The following is a 23,803-nucleotide window of genomic DNA, read 5'->3' as shown; positions in this document are numbered from 1 at the left end:
TATTTTTCCCCTATCAGATTTATTTGTTTTTTCAATTGAATTGTACAGGTTATACGTCACATTAAAGGTGGGAAAAGTTTTGAAATGATTTATTGTGGTCTTTTTTTTTTTTTTTTTATAACAAAAAAACTGGCATTTTAACAGGGGTCTGTACACTTTTTATATCCACTGTATTTGTAAGTCAAACAGTACCAGAAATGCAAAGTCTTCTTCTTTCAGCTTTTCCTGGTTAGGGGTCGCCACAGTGGATCATCTGTCCGCTCATGATTGGCAGTAGAGTTTTATGTTGTCAAGTTGCCAGCCCGGCGCCCAGCCTTCCACAGAAGGCACACACTCATACCTAGGGGCAGTTTAGAGTGCCCAATCCCTCTACTGCATGTCTTTGGGATGTGGGAGGAGCTTATAAAATGCCTGGTGTGTAATGTCTTGTTTGAATACAGGACATCATTGTTCTTTTATGAAAACTTGGCTAGGCTTAGAAACGTCATTAGCCTAGTAACAATCTATGACTCTGTGTTACTAGAAAATCATATATTGGAAAATAGAAAAGGTTTCCTAGTTGGTGCTAAAAAAAAAAAAAAAAAAAGTTACCACCAAGTCAGGGTTGGTTAGTTCTCTAATTTTACAATATATTTGTGTGAGTTACTATCCTATAGTATTTCTTATTTCTCTGTTACGGTTCATTTGTAGACCATTTCAGCATGTCTTCTTATGGATCCTTCTCTTTTAATGCATTCTCATGCCAAAATGTTTTTGAAAGGGGTTTTGCATAAGATGCATGCAAGAAAACTAGTGGCCCCTCCTTGGGATTTTAGTGTTGTTTTAGGGAAGCTAACACTTGTTCCATTTGAATCAGCTAATCTAGATGACTGGAGGTTCTTAACATGGAATCAGTTTTACTCATTGCTCTGACCTGTTCAAGAAGGATATCTGAGTTGCAAGTGCTTATGGTGAATCAACCCTATCTCATTTTCCATATGGTTAGGGATTTTTTGAGAATTAATCCTCCTTTTATACTTAGTGATATCTGAGTTTACTTTAAGACAAACTGTCCATTTCCCCATTTTCTTTCCTGAACCTAAAACTGAGGGAGAAAAGGGTACTTCATACTTTGGATGTCCACAGACAACTCTAGTACTATCTAAACAGAACTAAATTTTTCTGGTCAATTGTTCATTTCTTGCGAAGGTAAGAAAAAGGGACAACCTCTGTCAAAATGCAGTTTCCAAGTGGTTGTCTGTTACCTTTTGCTATAATCAGCATTACTAAACTATTCCAAGCAAGGTCAAGGTCCACCCTACCAAAGCTTGGGCATCATGTATGATTTTTTTTGTAAAGGATTGCATTCTCTAAGTATTCTAGAAGCTGCTACTTAGTCCTCTGTACATACTTTTACCAAGCACTATAAGTTTGATTCTTTCTCTAGGTCCAGATCAGACTTTGTTGAGGTTTCTGTTGGTTATTTTGCTATTGCAGAAAAGGACCTGTAAGTTTAAAAAAAAAAGTTTAAGGATGGGCACTAATTTCTGCTTTGGTACCCATACTTTGTTTCCTGAGTTGGACGGCTACTTTTACACAAAGTCTGTGATGGTTGTCCTGACTGTAACCACAGGGCTTAGTTTAAAAAAAAAAGAAAAAAAGGCTTGCCATCCACTTCATCCTCTTGGTCTCTGACTAATCTTGAAAGAGATCTAAATCAGATCCGACCTCAACCTCTGATCCTGCATCTAAGAAAAGACTTAATTCAGATCCCAGTAAAGTCACAGATCCAACCTCCTCATATCCGATAAAAATAAATAAATACTGGATCCAACTATTTTTGACTGTTGCAGGCCCCTGGATCCGGGCCGTCTGACTCTGCCTGCCTCATATCTGAAGATTGCTTTTCTTTGGATCTGAGGCTTGTTCTAAGTACTCAAATTCTGTCCAATCCGAAAAACTCTTGGGTCAGATCCAAGGTGTTAGAGGTGGTTATGAAATTGTTAGAGCCATCTCTGCACCTAGAAGCCGCGGCTTTGTTTACCTTGACTCCGGCTTTCGGCCCTAGGGGATTGCTTTTGAAGTGAAAAGAGGGCTAACAATCCAAAAGTTCGTTCTTTCAGATCTGAGATATTCTCTTTTCTCTAGGGCAGTCTTTCTTCATAGCTATGAAAACAAATTTGCCTCCCAGAGCAGAACAGAGGCCCCTCCCCTTGGTTCTTCTGTCTTCACCCCTAATGTCTCTACATTGTTTGACATCATTACGACAACCCCTGTTTTTTCCGGTACCTCTACAGAGCATTCCACTGAGGAGGTTACTCGGAAGAAGTGTAATAAGAACCACTTGCACTCTCCAGAAGAGGTAGTCACATAGGATATGGACTACGAAGAAGGTGAAAGGTACCCATGACCATATCCTGAAGATGTCTCCTTTAGCGACATTATTGAAGTCCTAAAATAGATGGTCGGACACCCAGTCACCCTTCATCTGAGAAGTCAGTATTCCAGGTGGTTTTTGGGAACAAAGGGGTACCTGTTGATGCCATGGTCGTGGCGACCACCAAAAGACAACTTGCTAATAGAGTTAAACTGTTCATCCTTCTAATAAGTAGTCTAGGGCAATGGACAGGTTTTGGGAAGCGTGTTTATGATTCAGCAACCTTCACTTTAAGGTTGAAAAATTATTTGGCACATTTTACAAGTTTTCAGAGGGATTTGATTAAGGAACTGTCAGACCCCCTGTCAGAATCTGTTTCTGCAGAAGTCCAACCACCCGTAGCTTCTCAAATGGCTACCCATCAATCTATTTTGAATTCCTCCATGAGAACCTCAAGGGTGGGGAGTTTGAACATTTTTCCATATGGAGACGTACCTGGATACGCTTATGTGATTTTGTGGACCCCTTCAAGTCGTCTTTCTTCACTTCTCCCTTTGGCACATCTTAGTTTCCCTTTGGCATGTCTTTGTTTCTTTCCAAAGTGAAGGACACTTTTCAGGTATGAGAAGATGGAAAGACCCTGAATGCCATAGCTGCATGTTTTTTTCACCCCACAGATGTCCATTTATAGGAATCTATGGAGTGGTCAGACGTTGTGGTTCATGAAATCCTAAGGTCCCTTCCAAGACACGTGGAAGAAGCTCCCCAGGGGCAGAAGGAAGAACTCCAGTGGACAGTGACGCCTTTGTGGTAGAGGTGGCCCGCAAACCAGGGGTCCAGACATTCATTCTTTGACAGACCTTATAAGCTCCCCTGTTAGGAGGCCTGATTATCCTTCACTGCCTCCTTCGAGAGTCCAAACTGTAGGATCATAGGTCAGAAATATAATATGCAGTACCAAGATTTCATCCCGCTTGGTCCTTCATAATCTGAGGTCAGTGTCAGTGGTTCTAATTAGTACCTTCACCGATATTTTACATGAGATTTCTACAGTGTTTATTTGGCATCACAAAGGTTAAAACATAACCAACCTTTGTCAATTCTGATTTGAATCACTTGGATATGCAAAAGCGATCTCATCTGGTGGATTCAGATCAAATTCTACAAGTCCATCCTTTCATTTCCCTGCAGTCCAAGGCCAAACTGACCATGGAAGCTTCACAGCTGGGGTGAGGGTCCAATCCTGGGAAAGCTGTCCATGGCACTTGGCCACCTGAAGAGGGCTGGTTGCATGTCAATGTTCTGGAGATGAGAGCAGTGCTATTAGCATTGCAGGATGTCCATGATGCTCTCCTTTTGGGGACAATTGCAATTCATATGGACAGTATGTCACGAGCAGCAAGACACCCTGCTGCAGGTTATCCTCTCTTTGAAGTCCTCCTCAGATCTTCCCTGAGGAGCCACCTTGTAAGAGATTGTGCAAGAGGAAGCACCTTGATTCTCCAGAAGAATCAGTCACTGAGGATACAGATTTCAATGAATGGGAAGGGTCCCCTCTCTCATCCCCCTGAAGATCTCTCCTTTGGAGACATCCTGGAAATTTTAAAACAGAGGGGTGATTGGAGGCCCACAAACCTATCCTCCAAGGAATCTGTTTTCTTGCAGGCTTTTTGTGCTTGGCCCTCTACTTCCTGGATGACCCCACCTGTTGATGAACTGGTAAAAGTCATCGTGCAGTATGCGTGGAAGGCTCCTGACAATAGAGCCAATTCCCCGGAGACCAGACAAAATTCTTTCCATGCCCGAGAATCAGCCTCACTGGTCAAAAGGTCTAGCAGTAGATGCCATGGTGGTGGTGGCTGCCACAAAAAAGGAACACGCCGAGGAGAGTCCAGCTATCCATCCTCCAAACCGAGAGTCCCAGATGATGGACAGATTTGGGAATCAGGTCTTTGCTTTAATTTGCTTTAACGACCTTTGCCATATGGTGCTTGAATTCTTTGGCATATTTTATGCGACTCCAAAGGGATCTGATAACCAAGCTTGCAGAGACCTTAGAAGGAGCAGTGTCTGACTAGGAACATGATGAGGTTGCCTCCCAGCTTGCCACCTAGTCGATCTCCACCTCCTCCATGTGGCTTATTGCACATACAGTGGAAGGGATGGCCAGAGCAGCGGGTACAGGCGTTGCCATTAGGCATCATGCCTGGATGCACTTGTGTGACTTTGTGGACCCCTTCAAGTCTTCCTTTATCGATGCCCCTGCTGATGCTTTGTTGCTGTTTGGCCCAAAAGTCAGAGACACATTAGCCTGCTATGGGCGCGAGTTTTTCCACTTCTCAACGACCTTACTTCAAGAATCCGAGGAGTGGAAAGATGTGGTTCAAAAAGACTCAAGGGCCTTTTCAGGGCCCTTGTAGTGAATATTCCTCCCTGGGCAGAGAGGGGGACCCCTTCCAGAAGACGCTCCTCCCGTGGCAGAGGGGGCCCGCGTAACCAGGGTTCCAGAGATTCTTTCTCTGGGCAACCCTACCAGTGGCCCAATTGCTTACCTCCGGAGGCAGTTGGGAGAAGATTCTCTCTGCACCATTTAGCCTGGCACACAATAACATCGGTTTCCTGGGTGCAGGCAGTAATTACCAGAGGTTACCATATCTCCTTCACTCTGTATCCCAGACCACAAAGGCGAATCCCCAATGTTTCACCCAGTCAGAGGGATATAGCAGCACTAAAAATTCAAAAGTTGCTTCAAAAAAAGTCACCCAAAGTCCCAGCAGACCAAATAAGATACGGATTTTACTCAAGAGTCTATTTAGTACCAAAAAAGACAGGGGACTGGAGGCCAATTTTAGACCTCAGTATACTGAACAAGTTTGATTAACAGACAAAATTCCGGATGGTCATGGTTCAGTCTATCCTTCTTTTTCTGGAAAAAGATGAATGGATGTGCTCCATAGATCTTCAGGACGTGTATTACCACATAAAAATGGACAAACGCTCCAGAAGATATCTCCACTTCCTGCTAGGAGCCAATCATTACCAATTTCGAGCACTGCTCTTTGGTCTCACCACAGACCCCAGGGTGTTCACCAAATGCATGGCAGTGGTCACTTAAGACTGCAGGGATTCAGCGTGTTTCCATATTTAGACGACTGGCTCCTCACCGCCCCCACCAGGCATCAGCTGCTTTCCTCCTTGGACTTCATTCTAGGGCTTGCAGAGTTCTTGGGCATCTCAATAAACAAGGAAAAGTCAAAACTATCTATAACACAGGACATAGAATTCATCGGAGCAAGACTAATTACCAAGTCCTGCATGGCTGCTCTTCCACTTCACAGACTGGAGAAGCTGAAGTCACAATTTCAAGTGATACTGTCTCAAGACAAGGTTCCAGTTCACCAAGTCTTACAGCTCCTAGGGTCTGTGGCTACAACAATCACTCTAGTTCCTCTGGTGAGATACCACATGAGGCTTTTTCAGTTGCTTCTGGCATCACAGTGGTTAGTGTTAACTCACCCAATGTCCCAACCAATCCGAATAACCAACCGATGCATGTTGGGTTTATATTGGTGGATGAAGCCAGAAGACAGATTATGGAGATGCCCCTTTTCCCCCCTTTCAGTCCAAGGTCATAGTGACCACAGATGCATCCCTGGTAGGGTGGGGGCATTTCCAAGGAAAGACAGTCCAAGGCACTTGGTCCCCTTTAGAGGCCAGTTTGCATATCAACATCCTAGAACTGAGGACAGTGCTCTTAGCGTTGCAAGCATTCCAGTCTGCCCTCTCTTTGGAGACAATTGCTGTTCAGTCAGACAATATGTCAGTAGTCTGGTACATCAACAAACAGGAGGGAACCAGATCCTACCTTCTTTGTCGGGAAGCCCTAAGAGTTTGGCAATGGGCAATTGCCTCCAACCACTTTCTGATAGCAACACACATTCCGGGGAACTCCAATGTGATTGCAGACCAACTGAGCAGATGCATTCTCTTGCCTCACGAGTGGTCTCTCAACTCTGATATTGCGGTAAAGATTTTTCGTTGATGGGGTCAGCCTTGCTGTGATCTGTTTGCCTCTCCCATGAACCACAAATGCAGCAGCTACTTTGACCTAGTCCCCGAGAGATACTCTTCTACATAATTGGCCCCCTGGACTTCTTTAATCCTTTACACCAATCCCACTAATTCCCCAATTTTTGAAGAAAGCCCAATGGTGGAGAAGCAAAGTGATTCTTATTGCACCCTGTTGGCCCCGTCAAGTTTGGTTTCCCTTTCTCTCGCCTCACCTAGTTCACCATCCATGGGTTCTGGATCCAACTCTAGACCTGTTGTCAAATCTGCAAGGACTGGTCCATCACAACCTACTAAATCTCAAGCTGATAGCTTGGCTTCTCCACTTCCAGTAATTGCCAGGTGTAATAATTTATCTTCCCCAGTACAGAAAATACTTCTGGCTTCTCATAAACCATCTACCAGGAAACTTTATCTTAGCAAATGGAAGAGATTCGTGCTTTGGTCTGAGACAAAGGGTATAGACCCCCCTTTTCAGCCTTGATCAATAAGGTCTTGGAGTACTTATCCACCTTATTCCAATTGGGAGCTTCGGCTTCGACCATTAGAGTTCATTTAGCTGCCATTTCAAATTTTCATAATGGTTTTGATGTCCCCTCCTTGATGTCTTATCGTCTCTGCAAAACCTTTCTTAATGGTGCTTTACATTTGAAACCACCTATCAAAGAGCCCATTGCGCCTTGGAATTTAACATTGGTTTTATAAAATTTGGTACATCAGCCTTTTGAGCCAGCAGCCATCTGTGATGTCAGATTTTTATCTTGGGAAAAACTATTCCTGGTAGCCATCACATCGGCCAGGAGAATCTCAGAATTGTAGGCCTTGTGTGTAAAACATCCATATATAATTTTTTATAAAGAGAGAGTATCACTCAACTAATCCCTCCTTTCTGCCTAAAGTAGTGTCAGATTCCAGTATTAATCAGTCCATTGATCTACCAGTTTTCTTCCCAAATTTCTCAAGTAAGGGAGAATATTGTTTGCATTTTTTTGGATGTACACATACAATTATGTTTTTATTTGGATAGAACGAAATCTTTTAGAATATCAGACCAATTGTTTCTATCCTTTTCAGGTACTCAACTGGGCAAACCAGTTTCTAAAGTTACTCTGTCAAAATGGTTGAGAGATTGCATCACTTTTATTTATGAGCAAAACAAGCTGAATTTATCAACAAAAGTTAGGGCTCATTTTACCACATCTCTTTCCACTTCAGTAACCTTTCATTCCAGAGCTTTTATGGATGACATATGTGCAGCCGGAACTTGGGCTACCCCCATACCTTTATCACTTATTACAAATTGGATACTGTCTCCAGGTGAATAGCATCCTTTGGCTCTATGCTGCTCAGGAATATCCTTCCTTAGGGCCTCCCAGGGCATAAAGTAGCTAGGGACTTTGTCCCAACAGTCAAGAATAAATGAAGATTGACAACATCAGATAAAGAAGTCATGTTCTTACCATAACATTCTATCTGCGTTGTCAGTCTTCAGTCGTTCTTGTCATCCCACCCTCCTACCCCATCCAAAACACTCCTGGAGGTTCAGAACTAGTGCTGGGGTCCTAGTAGGGTTGTTGAACTCCAGATATACTTCTCTCTCTAAATTGAGTACATGCAATTGTTACACCTCTTTTGTTTGTGCATAATAAATGTGGTCTTTTCTAGTAAAATCGGCTAACAAGATCTGAAGTAACTTAGGGTCGGTGCGTTATGGCTAAGGGGAAGCTCGAGAGTTTTAGGTTGCAGCAAGCTTTAGCAATGGCCGAGATGGATCTGAGCATCAAAGCTATCAGTTGAGGAAGAATGACAATTGACAACACAGATGGAACATTATGGTAGGTACATAACGTTTTAGTGAGGTGTGAGTAAGCAGTAGTGACAACATAGCCTTTTAAAAATGGAATTTGAGTTTAGGTCCTGTCTCACATATTCCTCCCCTACCTTCCTTCCCTCAGTCAAACTGGATTTCCTGCCTTTGAAAATCTCAGCTAGTTAGTTATAAATGATCATATAGATAAAATAAAAAGATCATTGTGCCTGGTCCTGCTAAAGAAACTGTTCATTTGTACACTCACTTATGTCTTCTTTTTGCTGCAGTTTCACAGTAAATTGGACAATGCTTTTATGAATTCTGAGTATGCACAGAAATGTGCCAAATAAAATACACAATTTGAAGTGCACACTTGGTCTTCACACATATAACTTTGCTCGGCAGTAGCCATTTATTATTGAGTGAACTGTTTTATTTCCTACAGGGCTTTACATAACTATTAAATGCTTTCTTGTGCTTTTTACAGCAGGTATGCCCCCTCTTCTTTCTGCAGTCATTGCTTTACTTGCATTCATTACGTATATATAACATTCAAAACTAAGCAAGAGTTCACTAGGCTTCTTTGGAGGTAAAGAATGTTAAGTGTAAGTGACAATAAATATGCAGATCCTTAGAGTGTAATTGCTTTATGATCTAAGTGGGTATAAATAATAAAATGGGCCAAAGATACCGTGCTATGTTTTTGTTTTTTTTTCCCCTTAGCAAGAAGCATTCAGGTGTGATGGGCAGAGCTTTAGCTTTGAGCATGCCCCCATTTAAAAAAAAAAAAAAAAAGTGTGAGAGAGAGGTGGTGTACTTGCCCCTTGCTGCTGTTCCTTAACATAAGCAGCAACAGTTTCATATCATGACTGCTTAAATGACTGCAACACTGCATTTATGCACAGCTGCCCAAGTGCTACTGACTTGCCAGGATCAAATGTCCTCAGTTCTGCAGTGCTGTGTCCTTTTTCAACAGCTTGCACCACTTTTGCCCCACCGTAGCTCTGCTGATAGGAGATGATGGGAGAAATGGTGTACAAGCAAGGCTTACAAATTCATAAAGTATCAGGAGATTTTTGTCTCCAACATGGTTTGTTCTGAGAAAGCTGACTAGAATAGAAATTCAGCAGAGGGGGAAGAAGCTGTTCAGTTCTTTTTATTATGTAGAAGTATGGAGATAATTTTGCAGAGGCAAATACATTCAGGGCGAGGAAATGTACTTGAGGAATAGTTGTCCTTTAATGGTTGCTTACCCGCACAAATGTGAGAAGGATGAGGTCCTCCTTCCTGTACAGGGAAGTGATCAGGGTGGCTACCTGCTTGGGGCATCTTTTTGGAGGCAGTAAACATTCAAGGGGAACTGAAAGTCCTGACAGAGACTGAAAAGTTGCTTGAGCCCTCTTCAAGAGTCTTTGCATTCAAAGGCGCAATTATCAAGCTGTCTTTTAAAAGAGGGGTACTGCAGGGATCAGTTTGTGTTGCGAATGAGAGAATGCAGTTTTACGCAAGTTCTGGAATACAGTTTTACACAAATTCTGCTTTTTTCTCAGAGCAGGAGAGTAAGGGCTGTAGACAAATTCCTCAGAGTACAAGTTGGTTGCTGTATGCATTTCCCCATTTATTTTCATTCCTTGACTACTGATGAAGTTTCACATTGAAAGGTCAGAAGTTATTCTTGTATAACCCTAGTGACCCAGAAGAGCATTATTTGAGTTTGAGTCCCTTTAAGTTTTTGCCTCTCCATTGATTGATCTGATCTGTACATTAGAGATTCTGGTTCCTTGGCTGGATGGCTGCCTCATTCTGAAAGCATTTTTGCAGCAATATTTCTTGTTTGTAGAAAATACAAGGCAACTGGGCCATGTGGTCATTTATTCCTTGCCAGTATTCATCCGTAGGCCTCACCTCCCTTTTTCAAGGAGTGGTAGGGCTGCCATGCCCGGGGTGCATTTGTGAATGCTCATACAGTTGTCTAGCTCCTCTTAAAGGAAGATACCGTGTCACATTGCTTGATCTGGATTAGAAGTTTGTTCCAGAGAAGTTATAGTTATTGCATGATGATCTGTCACTTCATCGTGATTTGTTTATTTGCTGAAGTAGGTTCAGGTGTCTGGTTCTGGTATTTGCTGGACTTTTTGATTAGTGGAGAGATATAAGAGGTCTTGGAGTACAGGATCTGTACTAGCCAGAAAAGCAAGGTACAGATTGCCCCTAAGGAGTCTATACAGCATTGAATACAGGGACAGAGCCTCCAGCCTCCCTAGGTAGCTCAGCTCTTTTATGCCCATGATCTTTTTTATTAGGAACCTCTGAAGTCTTTTCAACTGTGTGATATGTTTTGTAAGATACTTCCCAAAAGGGGTCATTGTATTCTGTGATGGGCCTGAGCAGTGCTGCATACATAGAGGGGAAAGGACAGGACTACTTTGGATCTAGATGAGATGGTCTTTGCAGTTAACTGCACCAGATAGAATGATTTCTTAATCACTTTTGCAACATGATGATCAGAAGAGAGGAAATTATCTAATCATGTTTTAAGATCTCTCAGATCATCTTCATTTTGGAGTGGGATGTTGTCTATACTGTAAGTGGAGCTGAAGGATTGTTTATCAAATGCAATGATATTGCGCTTTTTAGTATTCAGTTTTAGCCTGTTCTCTGCACACCAGCTATTAATATGTTTAAGTTCAAGTTGCAGCTTCTGCATGTCAGAATGGGGGTTGAGGAGGATATCCAGTTTACAGTAATTCACAGACTTGATTAACCTGAGATCCTCGTTTTTATTTGGAGATCAGGGAAGTGTATGCCAAGTAGCAGAGGTTCTAGTACATATCCCTGAGGGACTCCACTCATGTTCATGCCGCTGCTCTTACTGTGCGAGTTCTGTCTCTCAGCAGATTTACTATCCACCTAAATATTTTTTTTATTTTTTTATTTTACATTTGTTGACTGGGATAGTCCGACTGGATGCGGAGGCCCGGGGAGAAAAGCTCCAAGGGTAAGCAGATACAGCATTACATATTACAAACAGACTATTTACAGAGATTACATAAGTAAGCAAGTTAAACAAGTTCCACAGGTTACAGTTAATCCTGAGCACAAGTCAGGATTAAATTAAATTACATAGTAAACTGGTTAACAGATTTTTTACACATTCTAGAGAGAGTTAGCCAGGCTTGATACATTGACATAGCCAGTTAAGTGACAAATGTTGTTTGAGTCTAGTTTTAAATTGACCTAAGGTGGAAAGTAACCCATCAGCTGGAAGAGAGTTCCAGGATCTACTTACAGAGTTTGCAAAGAGAGAATCACCGGCTGTGTTATTAATTTGGCTAGTCTGAATTAGTAGTTTGTTAGAGGATCGAAACGGTCTAGGATTGTTATAGGGGGTGATAATATTTTTAAGTGCAGGAGTATTGTCCGGATTATAGAGGATTTTATAGGCCATAATCAGTTGATTATACTGGATTAGGCTGGGAAGTTCAAGCCACCCAAGCTGATTTAGATTGATGCAATGATGTGTCCTAAAAGGCAGCCCAGTGGCAAACCTGGCAATGTGGTTGTAGCAAATTGAGAGTTTGTTAAGGACAGTCTTGTTTAAATTCGAGAGTAGAGGGGATGCATACAAAAGGCTTGAAAGAAGGTGAGAGCGAGCTATGGCAATTTTAGCTGGAGGGGTTAGGAAGGCTTTTATTCTGTAAAGTGACCCTAGTTTTTTATTGATGGTTTTGATGGTTTGGTTAACATGTAGGTCAAATTTTAGATTATTGTCTATGATGACACCTAATAGTTTTGTAGATGGGTCAGGGGAGATTATTGTGCCATCATTTGATTTTATGGTAAAGGTGAAAGTGGTAGACCTACGTGTTGGTGAAAATAACAGCATTTTAGTTTTTTTGGGATTTAGGATCATACGATGTTCAGAAAGCCAGTTTTCTATTGTATTAAAGGTGGTCTGGGTAGCTGACCATAACTCTACTGGAGATGTGGCTGAGCAAATCAGAGTAGAGTCATCAGCATATTGGATACAGCTGACTTTTGGAATGACAGTATAAAGGTCGTTAATGAAGATGGAGAACAGCAAGGGCCCTAGTATAGAGCCTTATGGTACTCCAAGGGTGTTCGGTAGAAGGTTAGAGAGTTTGTTCTGCCAGAGGACAGCCTGCTGTCGACCATTCAGGTAGAGATTAGTATGGAGCACATTTAGTTTAATTATGGTAACATGTTGGTGTGGTGTCATGTGCTTTGGCAAAGTCAAGATTTGCTGCATGGACATCATGACCACTATCCACAGGTTGTGTTACTCTCAAAGAAGTCTGCCAGATTCTTTAGCTAGGATTTACTCTTAAAACCAAACCGGTGCGGGTCAGGTCTTGTAATAGTTTTAATATGGTAGTTTATCAGGTCAGTTATGATCCATTCCATAGCTTTGCAGATGAGGCTCCTCAGGCTGAGTTCATAGTTTCTGGGGTCAGTGGTGAGCTGCATTTGTGAAATGGCATCAAAACTACTATGCGCTATACTTAGGCAACAAAGTCAGTGGCTAAGCTCAAGTTGAATAGCCTGTAGGAGCCAGTCCACAAGTGCATGTTTAGTGCTATTCAGCAGGCAGCTGGGTGTGTTCTCTGGTCCCATGAAGATAAATGTTTTGTTTTGGCTAGTACCTTTAACAAGTGTTCTTTTGTGATGCTAAGGGGCTGAGATCACCTGAATGTGTTGGCTTTGTATAGTATTCAAGGGGTTGAAATTTGCACTGAGTTTGTTAATTAACATATTTGCAATATCTAGTGGATCTGAGTAGGTGGTGCCATTTTGAATAGGTTCATAGCAGTGTTGTTTGTTAATTTCCTGACATAAATGGAGAAGGCTTTGTAATTATCCTTAACTTCTGTTGCTTGTCTGCGTTCGTGGGACACCTTTATCTTCTGGATGGTATTTTTCAGTAAGTTTGTTAATTTTTTTTATGTTGACCTTGATTTGTGGGTCTCTAATTTTGCTATATAGTCTAAGAAGCTTTTGTCTTTTATTGTATTGTTTATTTATGCATGTGGACCACCAGTCTTGTTTGCTGTTGAACTTCCCATTTTGTTTACCTCTGTTAGGGATTCACAATTTAATACATTTATCTAGGTAAGTGTAGAATTTATTTGCATAACTGCTAGCTGGGCCAACATTTTGAGGGTTATAATTATACTTGAATTTTGAGACTTTGTCATAGAATTGTAGGAGGTTAGTACATTTGAAGTCTGAATACTGTGATACTTCTGATGGTTTTGGGATTTTGTAGGTGAAGGTTACCAGTTTTTGGTCAGACATAACTGGGAAAGGATATACCAATGGGGGACAGTGCATATAGGTGCTATATTTGTAAGGACCACATCAAGAATATTTTGTTGTCAAGTGGGTACTTTGACCATCTGATCCAGGGAGTTCTCATGTATGAAATCAAGGAGTTTTTGGCAGACCATGCATTAGAAATATAGTTATCCCAGTTTATTAACATGTAGTTAGTCTCCCAGGATGATGGAGCTCCTGTGTATTTGAAGTTCATTCATTGTATTTTGGAATCAAACATGATTTTCAGGTGATATTGAGGGGCCCCTTTAACATGCAGTGGTCTGATATTTTTTTTTTAGTGTGAGTTGTATCTCAGTAAATTTGGTTTATAAGTCTATCATTCTGTTTCAAGGTAATAGGGTCTTTTACAGATGTAGATACTCCACTGTGGTTCCTAAAGGCACAGCAGGAGCAAAACTTTGGTGTAGATAGAGTACTTTCTACTCTTTTAAACCAGGTTTCAGTAATAATGCACATACAAATGTGCTCCAAATGCAGGAGGGTCTCAAGGTCATCCAGTTTATTTAGATTCCTAATATTAAGCAGTGCTGCTTTGATATTGTCCAGTTCTTGATTTGTTTTGTTTTTCAGGTTGTAAGATCAATTAGCTGGACTCTGCCTAAAAAAACAAAGGCTTTTTTTTTTTTTAATATGCGGAAGCCGGAAGCCTTAGAATGAGAGATACAAGCCATCCTTGGTAAGACAAGTAGGACTGTGCAGCCACTTATCCCAAGCATACTGGATCACCCTCGAATGACACCATTTATTCATTCGGTTTGGAAGACATCTTCATTTTCAGATAGGATGATTTTGACAGTAGGTCCCCTAACATAGCCAGAAATGTGATGGCAGTGTTGGGACTGTACAAACAGAGCAGGGTTTCTTGGAGAGTAGTTAAGTGACTCTGAGGAAAGTAAGAGAGATAGATAGTTTGAAAACAAAGTGCCAGCCCTTTTAGTGAGTGGAATGGCATGCATCAGGCATAGCAGCTGAAGAGCTGAATATAAGGTAGTCAAATGAATGAATCATAAGTGTGTTTAACAATCTAAAGTACTGAGGAAGGGTGAATTTAATTAGAGCTTTAAGACTGAGACTCTCTGAATGTAATAGTTTTTATCACTGATCTCATTATTCTTCATAGGATAAGATGATGCTTTGTTTTGTTTCTGTCAAAGTCTAGATTATTCTATTGGCAAACTACTCCTGGCTGTGTCTTTCAGATTTTTTGGACACCATTTTTAATCTATCTTTGCACTTTCATGTATTAATATGTTATGGTACAGTCAGGTTGCCTTGTGAAGTACAGTTACTGACATTCATTTTTAGAAACTAGTAAACATAATAATTTTTGTTTCTTCGCAGCTTGTTCTTGTATACTTCTGTTAGGGGAAGTATAGACCATGTTAGAATTGCTGCTTAGTTTATTATCCAGTATGTGTTGGGAAGCACAGTTTTGTAAGAGCGAGCAACCTTCAGAGATTTTCAAAATTTCTGATATTTACATTTTGCATCAGTATCAAATATTTGTTGGCCTTGCTCCTGCTGCAGCGCAGGATGGTTTTCCTCCCATCCAGACACATCAGTGGTGCTTATTTCAGTCACCAAGAGGTGACATTTGTGTGATGTATTCTTGATTTTTAACCTTTTATTTATTTATTTATTTATTTATTTATTTATTTATTTATTTTAAGTCTTGTGAATGATGAAATTTCTGCTATATAATTTGCTTGGTTACATTTATACTTTCTGATATCATATTAACTTGCATATTCAAAACTTGCTGTGTTTTATGTTAGCTTGTACTGTATTTGCTATGACATTTTAGTCTCCAAATGTAAAATACACCTGGAAATTATCTGTTTGACCTCTTCCCAGCCACATTGCGGTAATAGTTTTGAGTTTAATGGTTTCAGTTATCCTGGGAAGCGTGCACTGTAAAGCCATCTGTTCACTGACACCAGTATTTCGTTTTTCTAACCTTTATCCTGTTTTTGTTACCATGGAGAAAAAAGTCTAAGGTTTGGATCATTTCATTCTGTTTATTTTAACCTCACACAGAAAAACAAAGGCATACAGAGTTTAGTAAGTGTTGCACCACTCTGTGGTGAAATGCTGCCACTACTAATGATTCAGAAAAGTGGCACCTTGTACAGAGTATTGTGTTAAAGGTTTTCTGATTGTGCTGTTAATGGGCAAGTTGCTAGGTGTATTACTATTTTTTTTTTTGTCACAACTAAACAGTAAAGGTGACACCTCTTGGCTTTAGCACTGTCTAGGTTGAGTTTATAGCACATAGCCTGAGGCTTTGATGGACGTGTCCTGGACTCGATAAAAAACTCAACAACCAACAACATGAAACCAAGCAAAACAAGGAACCCAGTGGAGTAAAAGCTTACGCTCTGAAGGCTTAAGCCGAGGTACCAGATGCACCAGTAAACCTTCATTTTACTCCACTGGGTTCCTTGTTTTTCTTTGACATGTGTCCTGGTTTACAAAATTGCATCTGAACTGCAGAGAGTGTAGTCTGCATTGTAATACAAACACAGGGGCATCTAGTCACCAGGGTGCGTACACAGCGAGTATTGGCTCAGTTCTTTCACCAGAGAATGCAAGGGAGCAGCTTGTACTAACAGAAGCTTATTTTTTATGGGTTGTTTCCCAGTTTTAAAAGGCTGTTCAGACTCTCTGTTGTAATAGCATGGAAGAGATCTAGGAACACAGGTTGACAGCAACTTCTGTTTTGGCCACCACATTGCCACTGTGGTCAGAAAGTCCTTCTATGTGGCACATCTCATTACTAATGGTTTTGCATCCAGGAAGAAAGAGGTCATTGTCTCCCTCTACTCTTCCCTCATTAGGCCAGTCATCGAGTAAAATGCCCCATTTGGCATGTACCTCACTAGACACCAGCAACAACTGGAGAGGCTGCAAAAGTACCTCACAAAGAGGATCCTAGGCCTTAAACACTTGTCCTATATGGGCATACTAAAAAAACTCCAACTATTCTCTGTCTCATATCACCTACTTAGAGGCAATCTCTGCTTGACTTACAAAGCCATGTCTGACCCAGCTCTGTTAGAAGTTCTACATCTAAAGAAATCCCAATCCCTCTGCACCACACATTCCAGAGACCTCAACCTCATTACCACAGTCAACAGAGCATGCTGGAGGGACAGGTTCATAACCCAGAGACTGTCCATGCTATGGAATAGACTTCCCATACATGTCAACCAGAGCACCTCACTGGCCCTCTTCAAGAGAAATCTTGATGAGTGGATGGGAAATAGAAAATTCACCCCGGGGATCACTCCAGTGGCTGTACTTGACAGAGGCACTAGGAACTAAGGTCGGGTGGCACGATGCCAGGGTAATCCTATGGGCTAGGCTTGTAAAAGCTCCAGGGCCATTAGCCTAGTACACACCTGTGAACCTAAGAGCAGTTGCTGATGTATAATACCTCAAAGAAGTCTGCAGCAGAGTATAACATGACACACGAGATCTTTCAAACAAGGGTCTGTGGAATATTAGAAAACTGTGTCCACATTTCTGCTGAAGTTTAAGAAAAAACATAATTACTTCTACATAGTATTTCATAGTGGCTGTTGTGCCTTACCACATTACAGCATTTGTATTCTTTGATTTGTGCTTCCTGTTTATGTATGCAATACTTGGCCTGGATCATCGCCAAAAAGGGTTCTTGGACTAGTTCACTTGCCTGGTTAACAAATGTAAAATGAATAAAATGTTGCTTTTAAATACAGATATCAGGAAGGCTCAGTGGTTAAGGATTCTGCCTCGCTTCTCCACAGTCCATGGTTCAAGTCTAATGACTTACTGTGTATATAGCGTTTAAGTGTTCTCTCCGTGCCCACCTAAATTTTATGTAGGTACCCTTGTTTCCTCTATTCTTTCCAATACCTGCTGGTTGAATTTTATTGCATTTATATTTTAACACAGTTGTTATTCTGGGTTGAGGACGAGTTTCACTGGAAACCTGGGGAGAAAAGTGCCACTTCATGTCAAAAGTATTATACAGGATAAATATTTGCAGTGAAGTACATGCAGTTTCACATGTATGACAAAGCTAATATACAAAAAGTAATACTATAAACCAGAATAGAGTAGAGTATAGGTAGTACACTCTAGTAGATTTCAAAATAAACAGTAAATAGGTGATTTATATACAATTAGCCCGATTTAAGATCAGTGCTGCAACAGTTGTCATGAGGAAAGACAGTACACTAAACAAAGAAGCTTGGTTGGGAACATAAGCATGTCTGTGGGGTAGAACAACAGGGAGGACATTATAAATTGTCATATTATTATGTCTCTTCATTCTAGTTCTGTATAGCAACAACTAAATTGACTCTTGTTAATAACTTTGAAGCAGTGTTGTGACAGCAGTGGTAGATATAGTTTTTAACACCACTGGGTATAGCAATGGTGAGAGTGGGTTAGTCTAGTAGTGAAAAAGATCTTGGTCGCTAAACTTGGAGTACAAGATATTTTATGTATCACACATACCACACCTCTCTGTATTCCATAGGTGTGTTTGTGTGTATATAACTATAAGAGCTCATGTGTTTGTGTGTCTGTGTATATGTAAGCACACATATATATATATATATATATATATATATATATATATATATATATATATATATATATATATATATATATATATATGGGTCCCTATCAGATCGTCGAAATTTCAATTCACCTAACTGTCATTTCGTCTAAACTTCATTACATCGACAAGCATTTTAGGTGGGGGCCTTCGCCCCCCACACCCCCCAATGTGGGGGGCTGTGCCTCCCACACCCCCCCTAACTATATATATCAACTCCAGGGTCGCACAACATTGGGGACGGGGGCAAATGCTTGTCGATGTAATGAAGTTTAGACGAAATGACAGTTAGGTGAATTGAAATTTCGACGATCTGATAGGGACCCATATATATATATATATATATATATATATATATATATATATATATATATATACACACACACACACACACACACACACACACAGTGAAGTTTTCAATATAGTTTATTGGCTAGCCCTGTAACGGTCCTTATTATCAATCACATTCCTAATCTGGTGTAACACCTACAGCACTGTAGAATGGAGGTTAGCCATGTCCTGTGCGACTGTTGGGGTCCCCTCAGTGGGCAAGAGAGAGCCAGCCACTCTTGTTGGTCCTAGGAGAGGGAACAGGGAGCGTTTTATTGTGTTAGAATGCTGTACCCAGCCCTGTGGAAGCTGCTGCCACCATTAGTAACATGGTTGGCCCTATTTTTTTCCTATCAAAAAGAAACAGAAAACCAAACATGCATCTTCTACTCCTCAAATTTTTTTGGATAGGAGTAGTTTATTGGGTCTAGCTCACTGTTTAATTTAGGCTGTTGATCCATTTTATAAAGTAGTTTCTGGTAAAATAAAGAGGGATACGTCTTTTCCTGAAGTGAGTCAGGATTCTAAAACTGAACAGGAAGATGCAGGGACGAGTACAGTTTTTTTTCTCAGACTTTTCATTCAGACTCATAAGAGAGCTAAATTTCTGATTCTCTGCATGGGAGGGGATTTCTCTTTCTCGGCGACTGTTGCTAAAATGTGTCAGTGTTTTCAGTAGAACAACAGTGAGATTTCTTAGTCCTTCAGAAAGTACTGTGAGTTGTTACATTAAGGATTTTCCAGATCTTACACCCATTCTTCCTGTTCTGTCTTCTTTAGAGAATGTATGTAATACTACTGCCTGCAGTTTTCCTGATATTCAGCCAGCTGTATCTAAAAAGGCAGATAGAACTTGTAAAGTTCCTCGGTCTTTTAAATGTTTGTATATTATTCTCAAACCTGACGCAGCAGCTATAACTGATCCCGCTGCTGCTAAGCACCTAGTCATTCCCAATCCTAATTTTTCTGATAAGGATGGGAAAATTGTTGATAGAAATATGGGGGGGGGGGGATACATACTTCTGCAACTTTGATTTTCAGAATTTTGAATTGTCAATTTCCTATGTTAAGTTTTGCTGTAATTGTGAAAGTATGATGAATGTTTTATCTTCAGTTTCTTCTTGTGATGATAAATCTGCATTAAATTACTTAAGTTAAAGTTACATAACTTCTATTGCACAGGCCACTATTCTTTGTTTATAGTGTGTATGACTCCGTTAATGCTACTTCTGGGGCAATGACCACTGGCACTTTTCTGAGGGGGTTTGCAAGGCTGCATTCTCAGAACCTGCCAGATGATAAAAATAAGATTTTAAATTCACTCTTTGATAGAGATTGTGTTTTACCCCTCTACTGCAGAGGTGATCAAAAAGTGTGATGATAGGCGAAGACTGATCCAGGGAATCGGTCTCCTTTTTCAAATTTTCCAAAGGATTTTCTCTTTCTCATCCAGTTCTGGCAAAAAGGAGAATAGTCTCCACAAAATACAGGTGAAAAGACGTTTAAGAAGAAATGGCCAAGGAGTTCCAAAAAATAATCTTAAACTTCCCAAAACCAAGTATAGTCCAACAAGTCTAAATGAATGTTTGAGACCCTCTCTCGCCCTGGCCCCTTTTGTCTTCCAGAAAGTCTGAATCCCCATTTTTCTCTTTTGCAACAGATAGTTTCAGACAAAATAGTTCTGAAAGTCATTCATCAACAGGTTACAGATGGGAGTGGGAAGAAAATTCTCTTTTCCAGGGGTCATTCCTCTTGTTTCCCTCTTGTTTCCCACCGGTTCTTCATCACATGCTGTCCCAGGTTAGGAAGGGTTTTTGATTGTCCTGGTGCCAGAGAAAGAAAATACTTGGAGACCAGTTTTGGATCTTACTTTCCTACACCTGTTCGTGATGGTGCCCAAATTCAAAATTATGTCACTTCTCAACCTGTTATATTTTCTTCCTCTTTCAAGTTTCCTGGTAACACTAGACTTAAAAAGATGCTTATTATCAATCACATTCCTATTCATTCAGACTTCAGACTTTTGTGTATCTGAATCAAATTATCAGTTAGTTCTCTGTCTTACCCTTTGGACTATTAGCTGCACCAGGAACGTTCATAAAATGTCTGGCTCCATTTATAACCCATTGCGGGCTACAGGATATCCCATTTTTCCATATTTAGACAACTTGCTTATCTTTGCAGAATCTTTTTTCAAAGTGTCAGGAATCTCTGGTGATCTCTTACACAAGCTAGGATTCCAAGAGAACATTCAAAGGTCTTTCTTGACCCTCCAAAGAGGATTGTGTTCCTGGGATGTCAACTAGACACCTCAGGTCAAAGAGCTTTTCTTTTCTTCCATAGGATAAAGTAGATGTGTATGCAGATCTATTGCTAAGGTTTTCTACTTGGACTATGATCACGTCAAGGGAATACCTTAGGATTTTGTTGCTCATGGCTTCTCTGATTCCCATGATACCCTTGGCAAGACTCCATGAGAAATACCCTTTATCTTTTCAAATCCCAATGCTGGGGTTTCCCAAAAGAGAAATCATTTGGTGGAAACAACAGATATCCTTAAATCCAGGACTCCCCTTCTCCCTCCCCTCTTCAAAGCAGTCTGTCACCACAGATGCCTAGGACTTTGCTTGGGGAGCAGTTGCAGGAGGGATAAAAGTGCAGGGGGTGTGGAACACCAAGAATATCAAGGAAATGCATACCTTGATCAAAGAACTCCACTCTTCGAACTATCTTTGCTCCCTGGGACCTCTTCATGTGGTTACAGACAGTACCACAGTCAAGTGGTACATCAATATGTTAGCTTGAGATACATCTTCACAGCACAGCCTCACTCTAGAGGCACCCTACTTTCTGTCAGAGCAAGATTGTGTGGCAGACAACCTGAGCAGGACCAGGGCAAACCCTCACAAATGGAAAGTAGATCGGGGATTCTTCCAAGATTTTATTCAGTTGTGGGGAGTTCCTCAAATAGACCTCTTTGCTTGCTCTGAAAAATCAACTGGCAAGATTCTGTTCCAGGACTCTGTGCAAGAAGGCCTGGAAAACAGGAATATTCATGTATGCTTTTCCACCCTTTCCACTAATATCCAGTGTACTTCTGAAAATTCAGAAGGAATTCCCCAAGGTCATTGTGGTAACTCCCTTTTGGCCCAGGCAACCATGTTTCTGTCTTCTTTTTGGAAATGGCCAGGGGCAATTACCACAAGCTTCTTCACATACTGGTTCTACTCGCACAAGAACATGGAGTGTTTGATGCACCCTGGCATCAGTCAACTTCAGTTGACTGGCTGGATGATTGGGGCTTAATTCCTTTTAGCTACCTGTTTACCAAGGATATGCAGCAGGTACTAATGTAGGTTCGAAAGCCTGCTACTAGAAAATCGTGTATTGGCAAATAAAAACATTTTGTAGTTGATGCCAGCAGCATAACCATCACCCATTCAGGGCTAATTGTTCTCTGGTTTTACAATATTTGTGTGAGTTACTATCCTATGGCCTTTCCTATTCCTGTATCAGGGTTAATTTATTGGCCTTTTCAGCATGTCTACTCCTGGATCCTTTTCTAATGTAGTCTGTTGTCAAAATGTTTTTAAAAGAGGCCTCCATGAAGACCAGTGGCCCCTCTGTGGGATATTAATTTTGTGTTAGAGAAGCTAACACTTGCTTTCTTTGAACCAGCTAACCTGCCTGACTTGAGGTTCTTAACATGGAAAACAGTTTTACTGATTGCTGTGATCTCCGCAACAAGGGTATCTGAGTCAAAAGCTGTTGTGGTGAGTCTCTCCTATCTCATTTTCAATAGGGGCAGGGTTTCTTTGAGAGCTAATCTTTTTTTTTTATGCATAAAGGGGTATTGGAGTTTACTTGAAGCCAGACAATCCAGCTCTCTATTTTCTTTACTGAACTTAAAATGAGGAAGGATACTTTGTACATTGGAACCCTGGCATTAACTTGACAGAGCTTAATCTTTCAGGTCTTCGCATCATTTGTTCATTTCTTGTGAAGGTAAGAAGGTGGGATAACCTGTGTTAAAACAGACTATTTTCAAATGGTTGTCTAAGGCTATCACCTTCTGCACCATAACAAAATTGTTCCAGGCAGGGTCACAGCCAACTCTACCAGGACCTTGGATTCATCTGTGGCTTTTTGGAAAGGGTTGGATTCTAGAAGTATTCTAGAAGCTACTACTAGGTCCTCTATGCATACCATTACAAAGCACTGTAAGTTTGATTCCTTCTCTAGGTACAGATCAGGCTTTGCTTGGACCACTCTCCAGGGGCTACTGGGCTGTTCTCCTTCCAGCTCCCACATGTGCTTATGTAGGGTAATCTTGTCCATATAGCTAAGCTACTCCGACAGTGATCAATATGATGAACATGGTATTGTGTAAGTAAACTTACCAGTTTAGCAGCTTTATAAATGATCGGTGCTGGAATAGCTGCTCCCTCTCTCCACCCCCCTTGTTTTTTGGTGTGCTTTTTATGCCATGATGTGGATGTTTATTGATTTATTTATTTTGTTCCTACCATGTCCTATCAGGGCTCAGCCTTCCTCTTTCTTTGCTGACAATAAAGCTCTGAAGGGCTTTGTGCCCAAACCTGTGATCTGATGTCATTTTAATTAATTTCTTAGCTGTTGGGCTTGGATCCGATCCTCAGATCTAACTTGGCTACTTCTTCCAGCTCATGGAACACTTAAACTGTCAAGCTCCTCCCTTAACCCACAATGCCCTAGTCACCTAACATACCTGAGATCTCATTTGCTACGTTAGCATTAAGACATGGTCGCTGTAAACTCTCAAGTGAGATTTCATAACGTTTTTCATGAGTTGGTTTTCAGTATATATTTTTTCTGTATGTCCTTGCTCTTTCCTCCCTTTTAAATTTAAAATTCAAAATGCGTATCTTGTTTAGGACCTTCCCATCTTGACGCCGATTGTGATATCTGTAAATGGTTTAACACATGTGCTTTGATTGACAGAAAGAATAAATTCATTCTAAAGGGCTTGCTGCCCTTGAAACCTGCTTCTGCAGTATTTGGGGTTCAGACTCCCAAAATCCCGCCAAAAAGTAGTAGTAGTACCAAGGTTTTACAGATGTAATGCGAAATGTGTTATGTATGATTAACTGTTGCAACTGTGAGGCATTTTACATAGGAAAAACAAACGGGGAACTTAGAAAAAGAATTTATGAACACCAATATGATATAAGCACTAGGAACAAGGAAAATGCTTTAGCAAAATACTCCAATGGAATAATGTTCTTTCAACAAATTT

The 23,803-nt window shown here is 40.8% G+C and overlaps 1 protein-coding gene across 1 annotated transcript in view; it reads left to right on the top strand.

The window, feature by feature from the left end:
- Window positions 1-23,803, top strand: part of PTK2 (protein tyrosine kinase 2) — a 4,250,095-nt gene that overhangs the window by 332,421 nt on the left and 3,893,871 nt on the right. The gene's annotated exons all lie outside the window — the stretch shown is intronic.

This window comes from Protopterus annectens, chromosome 3.part1 (genome assembly GCF_019279795.1).
Source record: "Protopterus annectens isolate FY-2018-M chromosome 3.part1, PAN1.0, whole genome shotgun sequence".
Lineage (NCBI taxonomy): Eukaryota > Metazoa > Chordata > Ceratodontiformes > Protopteridae > Protopterus > Protopterus annectens.
This window is presented reverse-complemented; position numbering and strand designations above follow the sequence as displayed.